Genomic DNA, 26695 nt, shown 5'->3' with positions numbered 1-26695 from the left:
ATCATGTCTCAGCAGAGGCCATGATTAAACAAACACAATTATATGTTTTAAAATTGAATAGACAGTAACTGAACAAGCTTCCTACTGCTGCAGTCCCAAGCCAAAGCACTCGCTGAAGGGAGGTTCTTCCTAATGATATAAAGAGTTTGAAGTGCTGCACAGAACCAGGGGGAATGGAGATTTGCATTTCTTCCTTCTCCAGGAATGTAGTTTCCTGCCTTTCACCAGCTGTCTTAAACCTCAGAGCAAAGGAGCATCACAGAAGATAGCAAAAAACCAAATTGTCCATTATGGTACCAGTTTATTGATATCTCACATTTTAATATTTAAAAGCATTGAAAATAACTAAAATTAAATTAAATATCTCAAGTAAAGTATGAGAAAGAAAGCATCAGATCTATTCTTTGAGGTTAAGAGACTGGGAGGAATTATATATGAGCACATGCTACTGGAACATTGCACTGCAAATATACAAATATAACATTTTATCAGGCCAGAAGAACAGTAAGAAAAACAGGAGAATTCATGTCAAGTAATTCTTTCTTCTTGAGCTTTGCTTCACATACTGTATGTGGTTACACCAAATTATTCATGTGCACTAATTCTAGGTTTCATTTGTGTTTGCCAGACAAATGAGAGACAGGCTTAAACATGGGGAAAATTAATAAACCTGAAATAAATTCAAAGTGAACAAGTATTCCTCCTCTCTACCCTGACTGTTTCCTTTCCACTCTGACCCATGATCACTAATAAATGTTTACAATATGTTTGCCATTAAAATAGACTAATATGTGCAAAGCATATCTTTCAAAGTAAATCTGTGGCAGGAGAGTTCCCATTAGGCTGTGTTTGCATAAGGGAAGTTTACAAGTGTACCTGCAGCAGGCCAACATACCTGAAATCTTACAATTAGTGGAAAAATCAGGAAAATATGAAAGTGCCTGGAATTTTCCCAGTATCCTCAAAATGTGTTCATAATCACACATTCACAAATTTTCAAAAAAATGCTGATTTTCTTATCCAGTATTTCAATCTTTGCTACAGAAAAGACATCTCTGGTCACTCATGCTTCTATTTATGCAATACTGTAGTACAGATACCCAATGGCACAAAAAAATTAAGATATCCACTGTATCTAAGCGATCATAACAGATCAGGTCAGAATCACTTAGGAACATAAACTTCCTTTTTATCTTTCTTCCTTTTGTGTGAGGTTTGCATGTTTTTCTTTTATGTCACATAGCAAATAGTTAAGTGGTTTATGGAAACAAGGAAAAAGGATCATTTATTTCTGTGATGTGGTGTCACTGGATTTGCTTCATTTTTAAAATAAAATCAAGCAATATGAATTTCATGAAGGCAAAACTGAGAAAAAATAAATTGCATGAGTTAAGTTTGTCAGCAGCTCAGCTAGAACAGTATCTTATTGCTCCCCTTTAACATAACATTAGTATCCATATCTTCACAGAGAAACTAGCTGAAAATATCAAAAGGAAGTTCTGAAATGTAAAGTCCAAGTCAAGATAAGTTTTCATTATGAAGGATAATAGTAGCACACTGGCGTCTCATTGTTAAAGGCCATCAAAAAACCACAAACGTGGAAAGAACAAACTTAATATTGATTTATCCTTTATTCACTCACAGCAGCATCAAGATACAGTTCTGACCTCAGTTATGTCTCAATAAAGCCAAATTAACTCAGCAAAATTACACCAATTTTGAGCCACAGTGGGATCAAAATCCCACCTTCGGTGTTTGTAACACTGAGTTCTAAGCAAAATAATTTCAAAGTACTTCATCCTTATCCATGTACTCATCTTTTCACTTGCTTGAACAGTCATCTAACATGATGAATAGCATATAGCACCATTTATTTGTTTGTTCATTGATTATTTTATGAATCACCATTTATTATTATTTGGGTTATTTTTCTCTTGACATGTAACATTTTATTTTAGTTTTAAAAAGGAGTAAGAATTGGTTTATTTTTCTACATATAGGACACATTACAGATCATACAAAGAAATAAAAGCAATAGCGAAGAAAATAATGAAAAATATTATTCCCTCTGAGATTAAAAAATCAGTTGTGATGCTCTTTGGTACTCCAAATATCCAGTTTCTGACATCTGCATGCAAAAGAAACTAAAGAAAACACTGACTAGCCGTTTAATATGACCTGCAAATATCAAGAGGGCTGTTTGCTTATAATCATGTCTTTTTTCATTAGCACTTTTCCAGCTCTCATGGAAATCTTGGTTCATGTAAAGGGAGGTGTCCAAGGTAAATTATCAGTTACCTACAGAAAAGTAGGACCTAGAAAAGAAATATTTTTCAGCTGACTAAAAAAAGCTTTGAGAAATGATAGTTAACTTCCCTTGGGAAAAATGTCCCCACAAACTCAAATCTAATTGTTTGAAATATATATGTTTATTTTGTGTAAGAGTAGAAAGATTTAGCTATCTCAAGTAATAGAGTACACTGCCATCTACCTTCCTTTCAATAAGTCATAGCAGTGGGTAATTTTCTTTCTTCTTAACTGTATTGTATTTGCTGTCCCAGTTCCAGCTAGTAGTAAATAATCAGAATATTGTACAGTGCATGTGTTCACATATTTTCTTGGTATCTTGGTAGAATGTGATCCAGACGTTTGCTCTATTTTTTATGCACAGCTCTCAAAGTGACTTGACTCTTCATCAAGAGCTTATCTGCAATATTGGACACTGTAGTGTCCCCTATCTTCCTACAGCATTGGACAGTTTGAAGAGAAATGCTAACAGCACTTAGAATATTTTATAATCCATTAGTTACAATAGTCTTTTTTTAAATGGACCTGTTAATTCAAGTCCTGTTTAGAACTTCAGCTAATCTGGGTCTTCAGAATATTTCAACAAATTTTTTACTTTTACATACACTTCTTTTTACTGCAGCATGAAATTAACCTTTCCTTTTCATTTGAATTAATTACATCAGAAATGTCTTTAAGAAAATAGAGCCAATAAATTTTTTCCCCAAAAAAATTCTTCTGTGTCAAATGGAAGTAAGGGAGGTTTTTGGGTTTAATGCAAAGGAAAAAATTCCTTCCCATTCAGTGCCAAACGTGGCTGTTGTTTTACCTGGTCCATCAGCTCAGACTGCACACTGAGGTGCTGGCACAGGGGCAGTCAAGGACCAGGCTCCCCTGCAGCCGTGGGGGTCTGCAGGTAAGCCAGAGGTCAGCTGCACTCCTCATCCCTGGCTGATAAATGTGCTCCTGAGCCGTGTCTGTGTGTGTCTGTGGTCCTTGTCACAATCTCATGGTAAATTTACCTCTGGTATATTATAGTTTTTGGTGTCCTCCACTGTACAAGTGAGCAAGTGTCACTATGGCTCTCCTGTGAGGCAGGGGAGATAAGTGTCCATGATTAATGATGTGGACACTATCTAGCAGCAGGAGCCCATCAACCTGTGACAACTTTCTATTCCATGGGCATTAAACTCCTAAATGCTGTCACAGTCCTGCAATAGATTGCAACAGACAGCTGGGAACAAGGAACAGGAAGGAGTTTCATAACCCTTAAGTAAATTAATTTTACTAGTAGTTATTTTTGCCTGCATTACTTTTTTAGACCCAAAAAAAGAGTTTGGAAAATATTAATTTCAGCTGCCTCCTAATCTATTTGGGAAATAACAATTCCCTTCTGTCTGTCCCTGTAGAAGTGTGGTCATTACTGTGCTGTCTTTTTGCTGCTTTTTTTGTTCACAAACATAATCAACAGAGGCCAGTGGTTCTCTGGGGTCAGGGCATTTATTTGCACAATTGCTGCAGGAATATACAGCCTTGGTCCTGTCTAGGTTTGAGAGAAATAGCAGGTACTTGGTTTTTTTTCTTAAGTCTCAGAATTGGCAAATATTTTAGAAGACAGACTTTTTTTTCTTTCTACAGCTGATCTTTTTTTTAAATCAAATAGTGCAGGCAAAAAAAAAAAAAATATGGGAACCATTTTAAAAAATCTTGACACATTTATGTACTTTGAACAAAATACTTAGAATTTGCTCTGTAGCTCTTGCCTTCACAAATACACAGCATGAGGAAACTGAAGCAGAATAACCAGGTGACAATATCAAGGGGAGACTGAGCATTTTTGAGGAGCTGGGAGGGGGCTGGGCTCTGGGGCCACTGTGCCCTCTGTGCCCACCTGCTCACAGCAGAGCTGCAGATAGCTGTGTAAAGGAAGTTATACCTTTACTATTGGTTACCTTAAACATTTCCTATATGCCTCTGTGAAAATGCTGCAGAAAATGCAGAAAATGTGAAAATGCTGTTTCTCAAACACAGCTATGTGTGGGCACCTGGGCTGCTGGGGCTCCTGGCTGTGCCTGCCACAGACAGGGCCAGGATGATGCTGTCAGCAGAGCAAGGGTTCCCAAGTCTGAGCATTTCCTGATGAGGAGGAAATGCTGAGGAAGGTGAGAGATGGCAAGAAAGGGGAGGTTTTGGCATTTGTCAGAAGTGGCTGTTGGTTTGCTTTGCCCTGGGAAGAGAGACTGTGGAGGGTGTGGGTCTTGGCTCGTTTAAGTTCATCTAGAGAGATGCAGCTGGGTCTTAAAGACACGAATGAGTTTTAGTTCAGTGCAAAATCTATGCAGCAAAATCTTTAACCCCTTCCTCCTGGTCTAAAATGGTCCGAAATCGTGGAACGTGATGCAGCTCACAGGGATGTTCCCTGCCTAGGGCATGGCTCTTTCTCCTCCTGGTGCTTCACACGTTTCATTTCCAATCACAGCTCACTGTCAGCAGTGCAGTGTTCCCTGAGAAAGAGTTAATCTCAAAAGAACAACTTCTCACAAGCAGGCTTAATAGATTCCTAGCTTTCCAAAGAGTGCAGCAATATGCAGTTAGGCAGCTGAATTTTCTTTTAAGTCACTGTTTCTTTTTTCCACACGATCTAGGTTTTTTTATTTATGTGGTACAGCTGTGGATGAGCACTGATATGGAGCATTATATTCCTTCTCAGGTGTGAAAAAACAGCTGTATGAGTTATGAATGTGTCATCTTCACTTGAGCGTATTGATATATCCCATATGTTATTGACTTGTGAAATGAATACTGATTGTAAAGAAGAAACATAATGAATAAAATAATTCAGGAAGATCCTAGCAGTAAAGTCTGCAAATAAAATTGTACAGTTTTTTTCCAAAAGTCAGGGAACACATTCCTACTTGCAATTTTGATATTTTAAGTGCAGAGGCTTATTTATATTCAGGGGCTTTCTACTGATGTGCCCCAGAATGTTCATTATAATACATCATAGCAAAGAGAAAGGAGAGAAGGGAAGAGATCACATTCCTGTAGCTTGTCCTGATTATTTGTACCTTCAGAAAAGAAGCTGAAAGCAGATTCAGAGATGCCAGCACTGGGAAGTGTCTCTGGGCAGGAGCAGGGTGAGCCAGGCTGGGAGGCAGCACAGCAGTGCCACGTGCCATCGCTGCCACCAACAGAAGTGGCACAGGGCCCCTTTGGGAGTGGCACCTGCCAGAAGCTGCCCCAGCCTCTAATCATTTTCTTGATGCATGAAAAGAAGAGTGAAAAAAAAAATTTTCTTATTTTTGCAGCTTCTCTGACTAAAAAAACTATTAGAGATACATTATCTGAGGCACTGAATTGTTTTGTACCCTTAGGCACTAAAAACCCAAAGACCCTGAAATTGTTCAAATACAATAAGAAAAGTGCCTGCTTTTTGCCACCAGAACAGTCCTGTGTTTGTGCAAATTAAAACTGAAGCAGCAGATGCTGAGAATTCCAGGAGCTTTGTTCATCTATTGCCCATTATTCAAAAAGTCTTTGACAAAAACAGTTTCTCTTGGAGGTCTGAAGAGGGGATTGATCTGGAGTCATTCTCTCAGTGCCTCTGGAAGCAGATATTTTTTGATTATTGCTGTTGGGACATATTGCACAATAACAATATCATGCAAAATTTAGAGATCATGAATTTTGAGTGTGCAACAAAGTGGCTCCCTAACCCTGCCTGGACTTTCTGGGGATAGAGCCAGCAATAATATTGCAGTAGTTTAGTAAGGAGGCATCCAGACTGGACTGCTATTGATAATAAGAGCCCAGAGGTCTGAGAACTATGGCCTGCCCACAACAGCTGCCTTTATCAGTAAGTGCTTTTAGGAACTTATTATGGCTGTAATGTGTTAGTTCCAGCAGCCCCAGACCTTGGGTGATGGGTTTCTTTTGTTGTAGAGAGCACAGAGAGCTGGGACATGGAGGCTGACTCTCACAGCAAAGGCAGCCAGTGTGAGAGAAGTGATAGAAATTTAGAGGAAGAAATTGTGTGAGGGTGTTAAGCCAGGAATTCCTTTGATTCTGTCAATCAATTTCCAAAACTATCTATTCACATTTCTAAAAATGCAGAAGTGACTCGGGTGATTTTGGGGGAGGGGGAGTAAGTCAAGGTGAATTATATTCCTTCTGCTGCAGTGTAATTCCAGAGTCCTTTCACAGTTGTAAATCTCCCTCAGAAAGCTTTGAAAGTCTTTTTGAGTGTTAAAAGCTTGGGTGGTCAAGGTCAGGTGAGTTCCTTCCTCCCTCTTTCCCCAGACAAAGAATACTTTTAAGAGGCCTACCCTTCTAGTTAGGTTTCGTTATCTGCACTTTTTATATCCCTCTCCCTACAGGAAACAAAGCAGCACATACAGCCAGCTAGGGGCTCCACTGGAGGACTGCATAATTCCTAACACGGATTTAAAAGGGAAAAGTCCTCCTTTTCTTTCCCTGCATATCCCCAGAAGACATGATCAGTATCAGGGCAGCCACGCAGGCGTGGATCCGCTCGCTCCTGTGTGTGAGCCGTGTCTTCTGAGCCATACCTGCGAATATCGTGTTGCACAAAAAACAAGCACCAACAAACACCTTCCAAAAGAATAAAATGCTCTGATCTTAAAATATTGAAAATCTTCCCTGGGCCATATTCAGGCCCTGCACCTTTCTAGTTTTTGCTGGTATGTGTCCAGTTTTGAAAACCAGCTTTGATTTGTGAAAGACTAGCACACGTACTGTTGTAGATAATAGGACACACTGGGCATTTTGGCAGACAGCAGCTTGAAAACACTGGCTTGCTCCAATGGTGATTTAAAATGTACGGGATGATGTCCTGAAAGGAAGTTATATCTTTACCACTGGTTACCTTAAAAATTTCCTATATGCCTCTGTAAAAATGCTGCAGATAGCTGCGTTTCTCAAAGGTTAAACTAGAGCCTTCAGCATATACATCATGTTAATTTCTTTAATTTTTAAAATTCTTTTCTCCCTTTTGTTATCTTATATTGACAAAATTTCTATACCTTTAAAAAGGGTGCTCTGTTTATTAGAACCCTTCCCAGTCAGGTCTTGAGATGTTTGTTCATGTTATGAAATAGGGACAAGGTTTAATCACAATTACCTGCCATGCTGGATATGATTTGTTCTGATCTACACTGACAGGTCAGTTATGGTCATCATTATGTCAGGTTCCAAACACAGTAACATTTCATAATGAGAGCAGGTGCACAGAGAGTGAGTTCTAAGCAACAGAGTTCAACATTTGTTGTATGAGTGGGGAGAGGTGTATCATGGAACTGTGTGTACTGGGCATGTAGAAGGAGACTGTAAAAGCCATGAATATTCAAGCCCTTCCTGTACTTTATTACAAAAACCCCCATTTAGGGTGAGATTTTATTATCACTGTTTTTAAGAGGTGCTGTTCTTCCAGTGGGGTTTGAGAAGCAGGATCATTTGTGGCCACAGTAGGTATCTTCAAAGACACCAACTCAGAAACTGCCCAGGTTGCTGGACCTCCCAAAAAGACATCACAGCTTTTATAAGAGCTGGGACTGTGCCAGAACTACCTGTCTGCAGGATTTATTCTCAGCTCTTCAGAGAGTCCTGCCTTGTAAATCTAAACTGAATTAAGGATTGGATCCTAAATTCCTTTGGTTTCAGCAAGACTTTGGATCTTAATAACACTATATATCAAGCTTTTAGTGGTGAAGAATCTAACTTATTGAAGAATCTTGTCAGTTATGGCATCATGCCATTAACTGATCAAATCAAAACCTTCAACTTCTTACATATATCTACAGAAGAGCCTTTTTAGCTCTCTTTTTTTCTCTTCCAGGAAAGAATCCAGAATATTTACAATATAAATAGTGTTGGGTTTTTTCAGTTCTTCCTTTCACTTTTTTTTTTGAGACTTGATTTTTTTCTTTCATTGTACCTCTGAAGTCTTCCCTCTCTTAATAAGATCTCAGTTTCTATACAGGCTGCTATAGTCAAAACAAACATCTGTTTCTTAAAGAACATTATAAGCTAGGTTTATAATTACGGAAAATGTGGATTTCTGGATTTGTGGTGCTATCTTGCATGTGCGCCTCCAGACTGCAGAACTCCTCACTTACAATAGGTGCTTGAACTGGTCAGTGCAATGAAGTTATAGGAATGGAGTCACCATTTCCATGGCTGTCATCCCCTATTGTATGAATGGCCAGCACAGGATAAGTTGGAACAGATCTCTTTCAGCACCTCCTGAAAATGAAGTGCTTCTTGTGGAGATAAAAAAGCCAGGAGTACCCAAATTGACCCTTTGGGATCTAAACTAAACAATTCTCAGATTTTCTGGGGCCAGGACGCTCAGACAAAACTATGGCATATACAAATGAGCAGGCCATAAACACTCACTACATGTTGTTTATGTTTGTGGTTATACTTATCCAAATTTAGATCTTATAAACTGGTTGCACAAACACATCTGGCTGGGCCCAAGTGCTACTGTTCTGAGGGATCTCATTACCTGCATTTATTAAAAACTGTGAATATTTTTGCTCTAAGTTTACTCTGGCTTTAAGTAAGACTGTTCATGGTAACCATTCTGTGTCCTAAACAATGTTTTATTGGGACTTAGTCCCAGGCTTAAATCCAAGGACAAATTTCAGTTTTAGAGTAACTCAGACAAAACCTATTATCTTTTCTAGATCCAGGTCAGTAGCACAGTATGATCTGTTGGCATGATAACCATTCTGACATGCCCAAAGCTTAGCCAGCCTCCTGGACTAGCTTGGTTTGAGGCTGGTGGTACATGAGAAATAAGTTCCATGGCTGACATCCACCTCATACCCAGTGTGGTGACATGAGCTGAGAGCAGTGTCTGCCACACCAGAACACAGGACCCAAGCTCCCACCTCCGACCTGGCTGAGAACCACCTTTCTCTTTTTTTTATCCTGCCTCACCCTGCAACTGATGCTCTGTGGGTGCTGTCAGCCCACTGTGGACACAGACTTCCCAACCCAAATTCTCCAAGCAACTCTCATCTTTGAATTTCCCTGGGAAACTCACAACATCCTACTTTGTTTTCAGGTCATTTCTAATTACTACAGAGTATTTGCAAGGGAATAAATGCAGATATTTCTGCTCTGCGTATGCAAAAATTATAGAAGCTTAAATTGTACAATGGAATGGGGAATCCCAGTGTTCTATTGATGGCAGAAGGAAATTCCAAATGCCAGTCATGCTATTTGCGTGGGAGAAAATAACTGGGGGGGTTGTTTCAGTTTTTGCTTTTTTTCATGTAATTATTTTCTACTTGCTCCTTTGAACCATTGAGATGTTGAAGGCAAAACCTGAGTAATTTCTTTTTATGTCATACCCAGGAAGACAGTAGAAAATATATCGCATTTTTAGGATAAATAATAACTACAGCAACTCTTAAAGGCTGGTGTCAAGCTAATAGGTGAACTGCATGTTAAAACCTTTGCTCTACTGCCAAGGATAAAATGCATCCCCTTTCTGGTATGTCTCATACACAAGTCAGAGTGCTTCTCCACTCATATGTATTGACAATTGAAAAACAGGCTGGCATTTGCAGAAGGAAGCAAGTATGGAAATTCTCAGTATGACACTTAGAATCTGCTGAAACAAAATGCCCAGTTGCAGTAAAAATATAGACAGCCTAGGTGGCCCTAGCCCTAGTTTTGTTAAAACCATGTTTAAACAGGTCATGGAATACTTCTACCATTCCTTTTGCACCCTGCATTTCTGTCCTTAGCTTCAAGTGGGAAATGTCACCAGCACCTCCAAGTATATAAAAAAACCTTGCCTGTTTCTACTGCTGGCAGCTTCTTTAGTCTGCACAGATGGGGCACTTCTCTCTGAAAAATCATGCCATAAATTGCACAGACAGTCAGCTGCTGTGATTCTGTCCTTGCTGCCCATTTCCCACTCCCTCTCTGCCAGAAAAGGTTCCCCTTTTCTGAAGCAGTGTGAAGAAGTTCCTTTATTACTGCTGAAAATGAGAAACAGTGAATTCTTTAACACTTTTTTTTTTTTTTAATGGCTATTTAACAAACTTCTTTAGCCAAAGATGCCAGTAAATGGCAATGCTGTCTTTGCCACAGCCAGCCATTCAAACCTTTGGCAAGAGGCTGTTTCAGGAAGTCTGTCTTGGGGACAGACAGGGCATCTGGCTATTCAGCATCCTTTGGAGGAAGTACACACCCAAAAGATACTGCTTCATCCCCAAACTTGGCTGTCAGTCAAGCCATGATTGGCATGTGCATGTGGAGACCCACGTTCTGAGACCTTTCGTGGGCTTTGGTTCTTTCACTGCAGTGAAAACCTCCTCCCTGAGGAGATTTCTCTTTGTTTTTCGTGTGTTAGGTAGTGTCTAATTAGACACTGGCAACAAGGGGAAAACAAGCAGGTCTTTGCACAGCTGCTCATAACTCACTAAGGTTTGCAGCAAGGGCAGGAATGGATCTGTGGCTCCTGGGGGAGACCATGGGGCAGAGACACTGCCAGAGCCCAGGTGGGTGAAGGCAGGAGTTCCCTCTCTGTGCCCAGCCATGCCTGCCCTGCGTGCGCCCCAAGGAGCTCAGAGGCACCAGGACACGTGTCTGGCCCTTCTGAACACAAGCCTAGGAGTGATGAAATTTTCTGCTTCACTCCAGCATGGGTCTGGAGGCTTTGCTTTTTACTTTCTTCTCTCATTTGAGTCTGTAGATTTAGTACCACTGAGAATTTCTGGATTACCTTTCTCCTAGCCATGAATATTATGTAATCATGCCTGCACTTCTGCAACCTTTCTATGCTCGTTGCAGTTATATGTATATTTTAGTAATTCTTGCTTTGCTAAATTCCCAGCTTGACAAATTATTTGCCTGTTTTAGAGTTATGTTTAAATGATATATGCTACACTTGCTTGAAATAAGTGCCTTCTGCAATCTGAAGCAAGGGCCAGAAATAAGTGAACACCACAGTTTCCTTATCCTTCAAAAGGCCATTGGAAAATGGTATGAAACTTCCTTACTGCTCACACTTGGAAGTTCATAAGGAGGTGGTTTCTTTTTCGTGTTGAGGAACTTTAGGAAAATATCCTGACCAAATAAGTAACAGAGACTCTGGGTTAGTTACTCTGTTGGTTGCGAAAATACTTCTTCCTTTCCATTTCACATGACAGAAGCTTCTACTGCACTCACAATTTTAGATAGTTAAATTATAGTCATGTTAAAAAAAAAAAAAAAAAAAAAAAAAAAAAAAAAAAAGGCAAAATAGAAGAAAGAACAGAAGGCACAGGAGTTCCAGGTAGAAAATTCAGACAAAATAGTTGAATCTAATAAAGTGACTAAGACTGCAATTTTTAAAATTGGTTATAATCCAAGACTCACAGCTCATACATCTTTTAATTATTTCTCTGTGTGATATTTGTGGTTTCGGCTGGATTGATGTTTTGATAAAAGGGATTTGTGAAATTGGTTATGTTTCTTCATCCCAAAAACAGATGTACTCTTCAATTCTTTTTAAAATTGTGACAAACATGTTAATCTATAAGGTCTATTAGTCCTGAAAATTCCTATATTAAATTTTAAAGAGTAACATTTTCAAGGATATTTCATCCATGTTTCATATATGTACTGAAACCAAAAGTCAGATGTGCTTAAAATGCTTACAGATCTCATAGTAATTGGCTCTTTTCTCAGACTTGGAGGGTTTAGAGTATGTTTTTCAGTTTGAGACAGATTTTTTTTAATCTGGTGCTAAGGTGAAGTATCATGCAATAGCATTAATGTTATGATTTACTGGAGCCCATTAAATCCAATTCATCATCTTATATATTTCCATTGCAAATTGGGTGTCTAGTTTCCTTTATAGCTCAGTTTTCAAGCATCGTGAAGTGCTGAGAAAGCTAAACTACTCACATGTTGTACATACTGGAACTTAGTGAAATTTAAATATATTTTTTAATTTCTTTTAATTATTATTTGCCTTGATTTAGGGATGAACTTTAAAAATGAGGCTGGAGAATATCTGCCCTTCAGCCCACTGATAAATTCTTTATGTCCATTCTTTGCCTGGCAAGAAGAAATTTTTACTGGCTATTTGGTAGTCTATCATTTTCAGTTGTACTTCAGGTTTGCCAGTGAGAAAAATCCAGCAAAGTAAATTAAATAATCTTTCTAAAAGTACAAAGCTGGTGAGAAGTGTTTTATCCAGTTCCACTTGCCATGTTTAAATTTGAGTTCCAACAAAACACAAGATGTGAAATCAATATGCGATATTAGAGGTAGTTTTAATACACTTTTTGATGCATTTATTTATAATAAAAGCATTTATGTGCATTGCAAACCCCTTAATACAAAGGGGATGGTTTAAGTCTCATCAGCACTTGTCCTTATCTCAAAATATGTAGTCAGTTCAGCATCCCCAGAAATTCATAAATGTGCATTCATAAATGAAAGAACGATACCTCTTGGCAGTCTGGGCATTAACATTCGTGGTTTAGAACAAGTCAGAGAATCTTCTCACTGGGGCAAATTCTGCAGTTGAACTTTTCCATATGTTAATAGCAGGAGTGATGGGAAGGCTTATATTGTTATGTGTGAAAAAATAAAATAAAAACAAATGGAAAATAACACCGAATTTATGCTCTTTCTTCCTCAGGGTGATAATACTTCTTTGCACAGTTCTAGGGTTAAAATATTTTTTATTGAAGGGTTGTTTTCTCTTGTGAATCACAAAGAGAAGGTATGAGGGCTGTTAGGGAAAAACTGCAGGTCTATTAAATTTACATTCATACCAGCGTTAACATTAAGACTTTGGGACTCGTTTCTCATTTGCTAGGATGCAAATGTATTCCATATTTTACAAACACTTCAAGGCTGTTTTTTTCTGCCAGAACTGTGAAAAGTGCCCAGAGGGTAAACAAGAATCAACAATTAGCCTGTAGCCAAAGCCTCCAGCCTCCAGTCTGGATTAGGACTGTTGAGCAAATGTCTGTAACAAGTCCTCAAGATCGCAGTCTTTCCAATGTATTATTCAAAACTTGAATTACTATCAAATCAACAGGGAGAGAATAGCTGTTTGAGGGTTAGACATGAAAGTGCCAGAGCTTGCACCTCCTTTTCCATGTCTGTAGGTAACTTTCTAACTTTTTGAAAGAGTTCTAGCAGACTTTCTCATAATCTGTGTTATTATTCCATTGTACTTTGGCTGATAGCTTGTGCAAGTGACCAATAAACCACTCAACCAGCACAGGTGGTTTCTGACAGCAGGAGCTGACATTACCTGTAAGTGCTGTGACTGAAGGTAGTGTGCTTTGCTAATAAAAACCTGAGGAATTCCAAGGTTAGTTGAGTCTAGGCCCACCAGAAATATATTTTCCATCCAAAATATATCTGCCATTGTTCTTGGATAGTGCTTTTACCACTTAAGCTCTCCTGGAGCAGTAGAATTCTTGAGTCCTGTTTTTCCATGTGTCACTTGCCTGCATCCATCCATGATTCTGTGGAGCCAGAATGAGAAGAAATAGCTAACAGCATATGCTATGCTTCCCTCCTTGAAAGAATTATAAAGCAAATAGGCAGGCACTGCCTTGCCCAACAATTTGCTCTTGGTTCTGTACCCAACCCAAACAGTCTTTCTCTGGGATTATCCAATACTTCAGGAACCACAAAGATTCAAAATCTCTTGTCCCAGAGAAGAGTTGGGTTGGAGAAGAGATCTCTATTATCTCCACATATAACCACTGAAGATGGGATTTCAGCACTTGGATTAGTAATATTTGGTCAGAGCAAGGATTAAAACATTTAGAAATCCTTTGCAATACAATGAGAAACAAAATGTTTGGGAAGATTGATTATTTATTTGTTGTTTTTTGCTTCTTTGTTTTGTGTAGAATTTTTGAGAGTCCTCTTTAGATTTTTATTGAGAAAGTAAAAGAATTACAACACAAAATTGGGTTAAAACATGCAGGTCTTATTTCAGCAAGTGCCTTAAGAAAATAAAATTATACCCCAGCACAAAAAGCACATGTGCATTTTGTGGTCAAATTTCCTGAATAATAAAAGCAATAGACCTTGAGCAAATAATTGCAGTGACACAATGTGTAAATTCTCTAGCTCCTGAAAAGTCCTCAATATTTTGGAAGAAAGTACCAGAAAACTGAGGACAACTCTGAGCCCTTCATATTTCTAAACTCAGTTTCCTTGTACTTATTTCATATTTCCCACATGAGAGACAGAAGCCCTATCTAGTAAGCATCTAACCACAATTTAGAGTTTGAGGTAGCAAATAAGTAAAAGGGACTACATTCCTGTCATTTTCTGTTGCTATGATCCTTCTCCTCAAGACTGCATGAGATGTGATGCAGAATATACCAGATAGGGCCCTTGTGAGAATAAAGGAATTGAATATTGCAAAGTGGTGCAATGGGAGCCATATATAAATGCTAAGATAAATACAGATTTGATAAATTACCAGCAAAGGCACTGGAGGGAACAATACAAGACGACGCAGTCAGGCTTTTTCATCTCATTCTCACGACCCTTAGAGAAGACATGGCTTTCCAGAACTCTGCACCTGAGGCAAGATGTTTTAGTCATTTTATACATAATTACCCCTTGAGACCTCTCAGATTCTAGGATAATAAAACGTTGCTCTAGGTCTTCAAGTGTGGTGATATACGGATGTCCATTTCAGGATAGGAAAAGATGCAGTAGGTCCACATTTCTTAGCTCTGATTGCACAGCCAATGTGAGTAAATGCAGTGAGAAAGGATGGTTTCTGTAAAAAAATCAGCTTAGCTGCACCTCGTGTTCTGCACTGCAAGGGTTCGCTCCTAAGGCTTCCCACACCATGGCAGGGCAGATAGGCAAGGCTCTGGGATTTGCACTGAAGACAGCTCCTACAGAGCTGAGGATTTCTCCCAGCTATCTGTGCTGAGCAGACATTTACCTCAGCTTTATGTGTACTAGCACCTAAAAGCTAATTTAAAATCAAAGATTTCAGGCATCTAGTGAGAGGAGAATAGTCATCTTTGCTCCTGACATCCCTGTTTCTCAGAGCTGTTAAGCGAAATGATAATTTGCTACAGAGGAAGTATATTAGATAGAATACATTTTTACAGGAATATCTCTACTAAGGAACACCTCTATAAAAGCTATTTTGTCTTGCATCATTTTGCCTGTCAGAAATATTACTTACACTAAAATCCTTAATGTGAGATACCCTATAAAAAGTTGTTTAATTTAATAACATTCATTGTATTAGTTCCCCCTAAAGTAATCACTTTGTTGAGAACACACTCTGTGTTCCTTTATTTGATCTGGGAATAAAATTATCCTGTCCTTACTTTAGTACCTCCTTCTTATTCTTTCTAGAATAAATAAACACTAAGCTGGCACTGCAGAGCAAGCATTGCCTCTCCCTGTTATAAACCTTTTGATTTTTGTGATGAGAGAATTTTTCTGCACAGTGATCTGTTTAGAATATGCTTGAAGCACTACATTTTCTTGCTTTCCTCTTTCCCATGTAGATACATGAGTAACCACAGAGAGTTCCTGCTGTCCCAGTAGACTATATGTCCTATCAAGTTCTCTGTCATTCTCATAGAACTGATCAAGATATTTATCACTAAAAAAATTATCTGCTATATCAGACACTAATTTTAGTAAAATTTTTATTATAGCAACCAAAGCCGCCAGTTGGGAGATTTTAATCCTTTTATATCAATGAAATATATGGCAGCCCTCTGCTTCATAAAGTCTTGGTTAAAGGGCTTGCTTTGTGCACTGCTCATCTACACGGCCAACAGAGCTGCTAAACCCATGGTGTGTCTCCTGCACCGTGGTAAAAACTGTCACAGTCAAACTGTCACAGTCACCAAGGGCTGCAACACCTGCTGGGTAAAGGCTGGACATCCGCCCTAGAATGTGGTAGCTTCCTAGCTATGCCAGCCAAAAGACCTCAAGTCAAAAAGCAAAAATCCCCACAATTAAATCCAAAACCTGTGGAATAACTGGGTCTTTCCAAGCCAGGTGGGAGCACGGTGATAGGTCTTGGAATCCCAGGTCAATGCTGTATCCACTCACCTTTATGTCTCTTTAATTTCCCACAAAGCTGTAAACATGGATTTTGTAGACTGATTGTGTGTGGTATTCCCATACCCTCTGAGCAGAGAGAGGCTTGGCTTTCTCAGGATTTCTCCTGAGAGAAGCAGAGAAAAGAGAATCAAAACAATTCTTATCTCATTTGCTGCTGCTGTGTTTGTGCCCATGTGAAATGTGGTATGGAGATTGTTTACCCAAGGTGATTGCTTGATTGGAATCTGGGGATGGTTGTTTGGATTCATTGACCAATTGGATCCACGTGTGTGTCAGAACTCTCAGGAGAGAGTCACGGGTTCTCTAGTTTTGTGCATTATACACATGTACTAAACATCATCAAAATTCTTGTTGAAGAAAAAATAGAAATTCCTGGCTTTATTTACTAGAAAAGAGTGTATGAAATTGTGAGATGTAAATGTTTGTAAATGTAAAGCATGCTTTTCATTCTTAAGAAACACTGAATTGCATGGTTTCTGAAAGTCCAAACTGGCAATCTGTTTGAGACACCACCAGCTTTCAGGGGATGTATTTAATCAAAATGTTATTATTTGCATGTTTCTTTCTACCTCAGAAGACACAAAGTTCCTTGTTGCAATGTTTTCTGTTGGTGACTGGGGCTAATGAGGAGATGTAAAACCACAGTGAATCCAGTGACTGTTTCAAATCCGGGCCTAGTAAGTATTGTTCATTTGATGTTTAATCTTGTATCTGACCAAAGTAGGTATTGTTCATTTAGTGTTTAGTCTGGTATGTGTCTGATAAAGGCATGTGAGGAATGAGTTAACAGTGTCACTGCAATTTGCCAGGCAGTTGTAAGAAATGATCTTCCAAACTGATGTATTTATTTGGTAGCACCCGTGAAGAAGCTAGCAACACACCAGGAGCAGAAATCCTGTCAGCATTAGTCAAAGGACTGAAACACTCAAAGAAAAAGAATAAATACCCTGGGCTTATTCCTGGTTTTCTTCATCAAGAACAGCACTTCTTTGTTCAAATAACATCTGAGAGTTTCGTTAAGCAGTAGAAAGAAGGTGGCTTTATGAAGAGAAGTGCACACCTAGATATCTTCAGAGCAGATGGAAATTTGTGTTTCACCCGTGTACAGAGCATGTGAAGCTAATTACAAGCCCTGGAAAAAGCAAAATACCAGACCTTCCTACACCTCTGTGCCTCATCCCCAGCCATTGAGGAATATGGTGCAACTGCAAGGTTAAAAATAAGTGAGCCCTAAGATCATGTTTCTCACTTGTCATACAGACAACATTTAATTTTATTTACCTCTAGCTGATTTTCGTCAGTTTTGAGAGGATCACTATCACAGTCAGGCCCTCCTCTCACCCCTTACAAGCCTCATGTTTATTTAAGTTTGAATCCTCTTTGCCAGAATTCTGAGACCTGATGTCCTTTCCATTCTTAAAACCAGAAAAGGAGGGATCACAGCTCAGTGTTTTTTTGGTACTTTGAGAAGCTTCCTGCTCTCTGCAGTGCCAGGAGGGGTAGACCTCTGCTCTGAGCCTGAGCCCCACACTCTGTCACCAGAGCCCAACCAAAGCAGCTCCACTGCCCCACGGGCAGCTGTGCCCAGCTGCAAACTTCCCAGGGACTGAAAATGCAGCTCAGTATTGACAGCTCTCTCAGGCTTGTTAGGCCCAAAGCATCCACATTTGGTCTGGCAAGGACTTTAATTTTCTTCATTTTTTTTTCCTAATTCTCTTTAAGTTAGACAAACTGTAAGGGGATGAATATAAACAAGGAGCGAGTAGGATGTGTAGCTTAAGAGGAAACATTATAGATTATGAGCTGAGGGACAGGGCTCAAAAGGCAGCAATTCAGAAGCCAGTCAGAATCATCAACTAAATTTTTCTTTACTTACTTTAGGGTTTTTAGTGCCCTCTGGAAGGACATCAACAAGATTTAGACAGAAGCATATCACTACTGTAATGAACACTGACAAAAAAATTGAGAAACTGGAACTGGAAATGCATTTACAATACTTCTCTGGGAATTACCACTATAATTACACCAGTTTAGAAAGCAATACCTTTGTAAGTGCTTTTACCCCATCATGTATCACACGAGGGATTATAGCATTTTAATGACCTTGGTGGCTAAATTGTACAATATCTATAATAGTATGAAATCTAGGAGAATTTTTGGCCCCATTGAGGCCATAGAAAATCTCCTACTGACTTTGTTGGAGCCAGCAAAATCCATCCTAATTTTTCAGGTGGCCAGCTCCAGCCACAAAAGGGGCTTGTATTTTCCCCACACTCTTAAAATAAGAGCTAACTGATACTTTTCAAATACTTATGCTACAAATGCCCTGAATTATATTTCATGAAAGATGTTATGACATGGAACACACTGTTTCTTCATGAAACACACACCTTTTAATAGCAGTTATTGAGAGGGTGATACATACATCACTATTTCTCCTGTCACCAAATGAAATGAAATTCATAGATCTGCTCTTAGCTAATGGGATACACATTTTATAGCTAAATAAGGCCTTGAAAATGAAAATCTTCTGTCCTTCTCAGGAGGATATAGATCCAAATTAAATGAGCAAGTTACATTAAGGCACCTGTAAACCTTGAAAAGGGTGTATTGGCTTGTTCATTGTTCTTATAGATAATAAACTCACCCATCAAACATCTAAAGAGCAAGCCAAGGAAAGCAAATGTCACCCTGCCTTAGCTTCCCTTATATGTTTTCTGTTTTCTGAAATTGAACATATCTTCTGTAGATAGGACTATAAGAGATTGATAGATACCTTAAGATTGGTTTGCACATGAAAAGGTAATAATTGATCCCTGGCCACTTCATGAACCAGCATTTAGTGTGTTGTGCAATTTCAGAAATAAATCAGAATAACTACCTGAAGAATAAAAGGAGGTAAAAAAAGCTCACTTTCCTTCAGTTTTAGAAAATATATGTTGTGTTAGGGAAGGTGTTAACTGACAACATGTTTTAACTGACATGGCAATAAATATGACCAAGCACCAGCATTTTCTCCAGTGTGCAAACTGCCTTTGCAAGAGCCTGGAGAGATTCCCGCTGCTCTCTGCAGGATTTGGCTTGAGCTCCTCTGCAGGAATTAGTTTGTGCCAGTGGAAGTAAATAGATCCTTGGGGATGCTGCTGTTGCCATTGAGGTATTTATTTTTATAATAACTTGTTGGCTGGTACAGAGATAGAAAGACACAACCATAGCTCTTGGATGCACAAGTCCACACCATTCATCCTTATCAGTTAGAGCCCTTTCTGAAGACAGAAATACTAAGAGCCATAAACTTGGGGGCCTGGCTAACAATAGCACCCTGATGGCTACTGGCTATTCTGGGAGCAGCTTCTTTCCCAGTGCTCTGCAGTGCCTGCTGGTGCCTCCCAGCTGGTGGCTACCAGCAGCCAAAGCCGACCCCTTGGACCACAGGGTAATGTGCAACAAGGGCAACAGATCATAGGATTTGTCTTACTCATAACAGAGCCAGTAAAATGCATTTCTTAGGCAGGAGCCTCTCTTACTGTTTACTGTTTCCAGTGTCTGCTCACACTGTGCTTTATTCAACAATATTTTCTCTAGTTTGGCCCCTTCCTGGCTAACAAAGCCCCACTCTGTCTGAGAAGCTCTTCTAACTTCCAAAACTGTCCCAAACAAATTACTCTGTTCTTAATTTCAAATCAGGTAGGAAACACTACCAGATTTCATTAGCATGCTCTTCCCTGGCCAGACATGAATTCATAACTTGGAGAAAACTGAGACGATAATAAGACTGAAAGGGCTGGTGAGAATGACACAGCACTTTCACATCACGTGTGCTCTTTTATCAGTACTTACAGACTTTTGAACACAGAGTGGAGCCCTGTAGATTTGGCTGGTTTTCACCTTTTAAGAGTTGCTTTCTCACTTATTTCCTGTTTTTTTTACCAGCAGGCCCAACCACATCCAGAACCTAGATAATAGTTGAGTCAGTGTCTCTGCCAGCTTTGTTTAAACTCCCTTTTCTACACTTTAAACAAGGTTGGAGCTCCACTTATTCCCTTTCTGATGCATAACTTAAGTAAAACTTGACTTGAGGCCAACAATATCTAAGAAAGGAGACAGAAAGCTTGGGCAGGATAGGAAATAGGTAATTTTGCTGCTGTTGCAAGTGCTGGAATATAGACACAGCGTTTTCTAATAACTTTCTCCAGCTGCCAGTTACTTGTTCAAAATGAAACACATATACTGCAGGGGGAAGAAGTGATGTGTTTTTAGGTTAAAAGAAATGTTGTCCAACATCTGTTTGCCACATGGTAGCCTTAACCAAAAATTTTCCCTCCTCCCAGCCATTGCTTGCCTTGCTGTGCACCCATTGGTCACCTTCTCCACTCTAACAGTGGCTGCATGATTCCAGAATCTGTAGGCTTCAGTTTGTTCTCAGCCAACCCAAACTCCCATTGGAGTTCACCTGGTGAAGCAGTCAAAAAAAGGGATTGAGAGACTCAAAACACGGTTCAGAGCACCAGAGTCCTCCGAGTTCTGGCAGGAACCAAACACGTCTTCGGTAGGTGGCCTCCACAGAAAATCGTGAGCCCTCTGAACACGGGCTCAGCCACACAGCAAAGCCTAGGTTAACCACGGGCGGCTGTAACACCTTCAGGGGTTGTGAGCAGAGCCACCAAAGGCCCCTGAATCCCAGAGCCCAGGCTCCCTCTCCTGGCAGAGCACTGCACGGGAGCAGGAGCGGGGTGCTCCCCGGCACAGCCAGCCTGAACCCCAGCTCACTCTGCCGGAACGGAGCCCTTAGTGAGCAGAGGCTCCTCTCTGCAAGGAGCCCAGTGCTAATCAGCAGCTCCAGCTCTACCAGCAGATTAATACAGGATTAGCAAAGGCAAAATCTATTCTAGTGAAGAACATCTGCAACATAGCTTTAGCTGCATAAAAAATATGTACTTGAGCACACATAAAACTTCATTGCTGCGCATTATCTGCAGTCCTTAAGGTTGGGGGTAGTGCAATTTATTCTCTAATACTCTGATACCAGACTGACTCATGCAACCATGCCATGTTCCTCTCCAACACCACAGCCTTCTTCTGTTTGCTGTTTCCTGTACACACTGAGCCCACAGAGTGCCTCCCCAGACTGCAATTTTCTCCTTGAGGAGCACACATCTACTGGCTAGATGAGAACCTGTCACTGTGGCAGGTCATGTACCACACCAGGGATCTCAGTAGCAGTCTCCAATCCTTCAGGAGCATGTGGCATTTCCATATGGGAAAGGACAGCTATTGCCTGTCGATCTGGAGTTGCTTCAGTGACATCCCTGCTTGGTGAAACACATCCTGGCACCACATCTTTGGTCATCGTGGCAGTGGCAGCAGCAGAGCTGGCAGTGTGACACCTGCCTTCATGGCCCAAGGCTGAAGCAAGATCCTTCCCAGCCAGCAACATGTGCTTCCACAGCTTCAGGGAATGAGCTGGCTCCTAATATGCAAAAGACAACAGAGCTCACCCCAAGCACACAGGCCACTGCGAGTGACCCATGCTGCAAGCCACGTGCAGGTACATGAAATTTGGTCATCTCAGCCATTGACCATTAGCACTCTGGCTTGGGCACACCAGCAGTTTATTTCTGCAGTGTTTTGATTCACTTATTCAGCCACCATGGGTGGCTGAAGTCCACTGAATGCCTCCTTAGCAAGTGGTTGGGCTGGGATGCTGGGGAGAGGGTTTGTTTGCATCAGACCTTCTCCACCCCTGCTATTTCTATGGAGAAAGAGGGAACAAGGTTTCCTGCCCAAGTAGAACAACAGGTCTCTCTTAGGGCTCTTTCAGTCTTTGGCAATGATGTTACAGCTCCTGTTTATGAGGAGCTGGAGGCAGCTCACAGATGTGCAAGCTGGTTTCTGCTGTGGTTATGTTTTTGTCTAGGTTTTACACTGGTGCAGTTTTCCCAAGACAATGGGTCCTTCACAGGTCAGTGTCTTACTTCAGGAGGCCCCTTCAATCTCCAGCACCAACTACAGGTCCTGCTTAAATGCTAAGGCCTTACGTTCTTAGAGGTCCATAAAGCAAAGCCAAAGCTGCACAGAAGCCATTCAGTCAAGCCAGAGCCATGGCTTATAAATTATTTCACTGTAAGTTAACCATCTCAATTGTAGGAGACTTTCTATATATTAATCAGAATTAAATTACTGTCTCTTCCTCAGGGAGAAAAAATGAGATAATAAATAAGAAAGAGGACAACAAAGGGAAAAGGATACTTCTGGATATTACAAAGATGTCTCAACTTCACTAGCGTATTAGGTATCATAGTCAACTTTATTACTATAATGCCATTTATTACTATAATGCCAAATTTTCTTCAAGAAACAAAGGTTCCTCCCCTGCAAATGCTCACACATTACCTCAGTATGCCCTCAATCCTGCATCAGATTGTGCTTCTATGCTGTTCTGAAAGAACTTTACTATAAGAAAATTAAGATTCTTTGTGACCTGAAAAGCAGTGGTTTCATTTTTGTGCTTTGACTCTCTTTAGAATTTTGTCCCTAGTGGTTATTATGTTTCTATGATAAAAACAAAGCTCATTACTAATGTACTATATTCTGGAATATGTCTCATAACTAATCATTCCTCCCAACTTAAACAGCATTACCAGTGTTAATGGATTGTACCTAGTTTTGTTTGTTCAATCTGGTATTTGAACTGAGGATATATTTTGAGATATCTGAATATACTAATGATTTTTCTCACATTTTTCTTCTAATGCTATACCTACTTTTCTCAGTTTGTACATGTTTGAAATGGTGGTGTCAATCCTGACCAGCAGAGATCCCAGACTGAGTCCTTCCTCTGAAGATGACAGGCTGTATTTCCTGAATTAACAGGCCCAGCACAAGGCTTGCTCTCACCACCCTTACTCAGGCAAGAAGCCCTTTTCACATTGCTGATACACATGAGGTTTGTGCCAATACACGGGGCTGATAAGTGTTCTGTAGCCATAAGAACAAGCAAGCAGTCAATTACCTAAACTTTGTAATTGATCACAAATGTGGAGAAGTTCTCCATCAGAGTCTTTAAATCAAAGCTGATTATCTCTCAGAATGGGACAGTCAGTTTAGAAATGGTTGGTGATGACACAGAAATTATGGGGCAAAGTAGTTATAAGGCTGCTTTTATGCAGCAGACCAGACTAAAGACAAGTGCTGGATTCTCTACCTGGGACAGGACAGCCCCAGATGTGTGTATAGACTGGGGAATGAGAAGCTGGAGAGAAAACCAGAGGAAAGAGCCCTGGGGGTCCTGGCCATGGCCAGTTGAATGTGAGCCAGCAGTGCCCTGGCAGCCAGGAGGGCCACCCCTGTCCTGGGGGGCACCAGGGACAGCATGGCCAGCCAGGCAAGGGAGGGGATTGTCCCGCTCTGCTCTGCCTCACCTCGAGTCTGGGGGCAGTTTTGGGCACCAAAACATAAAAAAGACATTGAGCAGTTAGAGGGAGTCCAAAGGAGGCCCCAAGGATGGTGAAGGGCTTGGAGGAAGCTGAATGAGGAGCAGCTCAGGCCCCTTGGTCTGTCCAGCCTGGACAGGAGAGACCGAGGGCAGAGCTCACTGCAGTTCCAGCTTCTGCTGAGGGGAAGAGCAGGGCCAGGCTCTGATCTCTGCTCTGAGGTGACACTGACAGGAGCTGAGGAAATGCCCTGAAGCTGAGTCAGGAGAGGTTTAGGTTGGATATCAGGAAAAGGTTCTTCACCAGAGGGTGGCTGGGCACTGAACAGCTCCCCAGGGCAGTGGGCACAGCACCAGCCTGGCAGAGCCCCAGCAGTGCTTGGACAATGCTCTCAGACACAGGGTGTGACTCTTGGGGATGATCCTGTCCAAGGCCAGGAAATTCATGATCCTCATGGATCTTTTCCAACTATGTTATGATACTATGAATTTTTATCTGGGGAGTGTGCTGTGTATGCCCAGAGGCACTATTTTTTATTATTTTGCAGAGCTGTGCATCTGTGGGTGGAGCTGTCATTCTGCCTCCCAGGTGTCTGTTATGGAAGAGATCTTGAAATGGACTGTGTTGTGTAGAAAACATTCACTGCCTCACCCCCAGCAGCTGCTGATGCATTAGGAGGGAGCTGCCCACCTTTAGTTTACAGACCAGTTTGGCCCCACAGCTTGCTAGGTAGACAGGCCAGCATACTCATACTGGTGCCAGGAATCTTGCTACTGATTGTGCTCACCCAACTATGCTGTATCAGCATGTCCAAGACTAGTTACAGCTAATAAGGCTCTATCTGAAGGGAAAAATGAGACTAGAGTGAGATTTATGACAATTCCAAGCACAGAATAAGCAATATGAACAGATGAGCCTCAAAGAATGGTTAGGTGCTCTTTACATACAAATATTTCAGAGGGAAAAATAAGAAAATAATAGAATGAACTATAGCAAACACTTTTTCTAAATAGAGGTTTTCTGCATTTCCCATGACAGTCAGTTGAATGAGGGAAAAAAAAAAAAAAAAGGGAAGAGCAGAAACTGCTTGCAAGACAGAAAAAACCTTGAGTGCCAAGAAAACGCTCCAGATTTTTTTAGAGATGCACAGCTCTTATCTCAGTCCTGATTCATCACAGTTTAGTCCCAGAATTATTCAGAATTCAAGGACCTTGCTCCTGCGGGGTTAATGGGTTACATTCAGCAGTGAAACCCATGACACAAATAGCTGCTTAATTATTCAATCCAGACAGGATTTAGTGGTAATAGAAATAAAAATAACAATGGCAAAAATTGCATTGTTTTACATTTTATAGGTGAAATGATTTTTTCTCTTAACTGTATAATTCAGGACTGTGCACAGGCAGGAGGAGGCCCATATAAAGGAGGGGTTGTGCTGCTTGTGACACAAAAGATTAGCATGCCCATAACTGAAGAGGAGGAAAAGGAAAACACTGCCATAAAAGTGACAGTAGAGGTGAAGAATTGTGGTGAATGTGTAATGCACCACTGAAAAGACACAGAAGAAAACATAGCAAACTAAAAGTCTTATCCTATCTACCCTGCTATTCCAAAACACTGCCTCATCTGAAGGGAAGAAGCTGCTGTTCTTGTTGGCTCACACCATTTGTTCATAAATACAGGCAAGAAATGCTGAAGTGATAAAATTGCCATAATTATTATCTTTGTTCAGGAAATGCAGTGGTGGTTTTCCACCTGGAATTTCATTCAGCAGCCCTTGTGGCTTTACCAGTCAGAAGCTAAGGGCACCAAGCACAACTGCCCTGGGAGCAACCACAGGAAATCAGCACCTGAAATGCACCAGCCACTCGGGGTGTCAAAGGAAGTCACAGACACAGGAGCACCTGGAGTATGGGTCAGTCCTGTTATGAGGATTTGTGTGCAGTAACCAAAGATGCAGTGCCAAAACAAACCTGGCAGACATATGGCACTCCAAGAGCAGGCAAACCCCATGGGAATCAATGGGTCTAAACTGGGGGTTCTGGAAAAGGTCACACTTAGCATTTATTTAATTGAGCCCTGTTTTGAAAGCATGCTGTGCAGCAGGATGGAAATAGGAATCCATAAGATATAAACAGGATCACTTTAAATCCAAATCATCACTAAATGCAATGCTGCTGTGTATGGGGAATATCAAATTAGGGGGCTGATTCCCAACCCCCACCAGATTCTTGTCTTTCTGCAGCTTCCCAGGGGATGAGCTACAGGTAGGACTTTCCTGTTAAGCCCTGGTTAAACAGATATCTGAGTTTGGCTAGGGCTCATGGTAAAGCAGGCTAAATTCCTTGTTCAGTTGATGACACTGGCAGTCCTGGTCACTTGCTCTCTTATCTTCTCACTGTGATTTACTTTGGTAACTGGTCTGATGCAAGTGGGGTGGGAGTGTGTGTGTTAAGCCAAAACATTTTTTAGCTTAAAAAAAAAAACAAAAAAGAATTTTTCACATGTAAAGTACCCAAGTCAGAGCAATTTAAAAGGCTGAGTTTGGGATCAAGTTCTGAGTCACATCCAAATTTCTATCTTCCTCCTGTTTCCCTCCCCATCATTGTTTTTCATCATGTCATCAAAAAAGAGGGGAGCAAAAGGAAAAAATGTAATGGCAAAAATGCCAGAATATCCCTATACCTCTCTTTGTCTCTCTCTTTAAACATTTGAAAAAGTTGAAGTTTTTACAACAGATTAAACAAATTTGGGCTATATACCTTGCATTTTTCTCTAGTGTATTTCATACTGTGCAGCAGTCAGATGAAAGTTGTGTTTGGATAAATTGGGAATAAAAGGACTCTGTTGTGTTCTTCATAGAATTT

The 26695-nt window shown here is 40.5% G+C and overlaps 1 long non-coding RNA gene across 1 annotated transcript in view; it reads left to right on the top strand.

Moving 5' to 3' along the window:
- Nucleotides 1–26695, top strand: part of LOC110468636 (uncharacterized) — a 495198-nt gene that overhangs the window by 453638 nt on the left and 14865 nt on the right. Inside the window, exon 6 of the long non-coding RNA XR_014956117.1 lies at nt 16970–17072. This is a non-coding gene — a long non-coding RNA (uncharacterized LOC110468636). The remainder of the gene's footprint in view (nt 1–16969; nt 17073–26695) is intronic.

The sequence above is a fragment of the Lonchura striata genome, chromosome 6, assembly GCF_050655825.1.
Source record: "Lonchura striata isolate lonStrDom1 chromosome 6, ASM5065582v1, whole genome shotgun sequence".
NCBI lineage: Eukaryota > Metazoa > Chordata > Aves > Passeriformes > Estrildidae > Lonchura > Lonchura striata.
The sequence above is the reverse complement of the archived record's forward strand: the minus strand, read 5'-3'. Positions and strand labels throughout refer to the sequence as shown.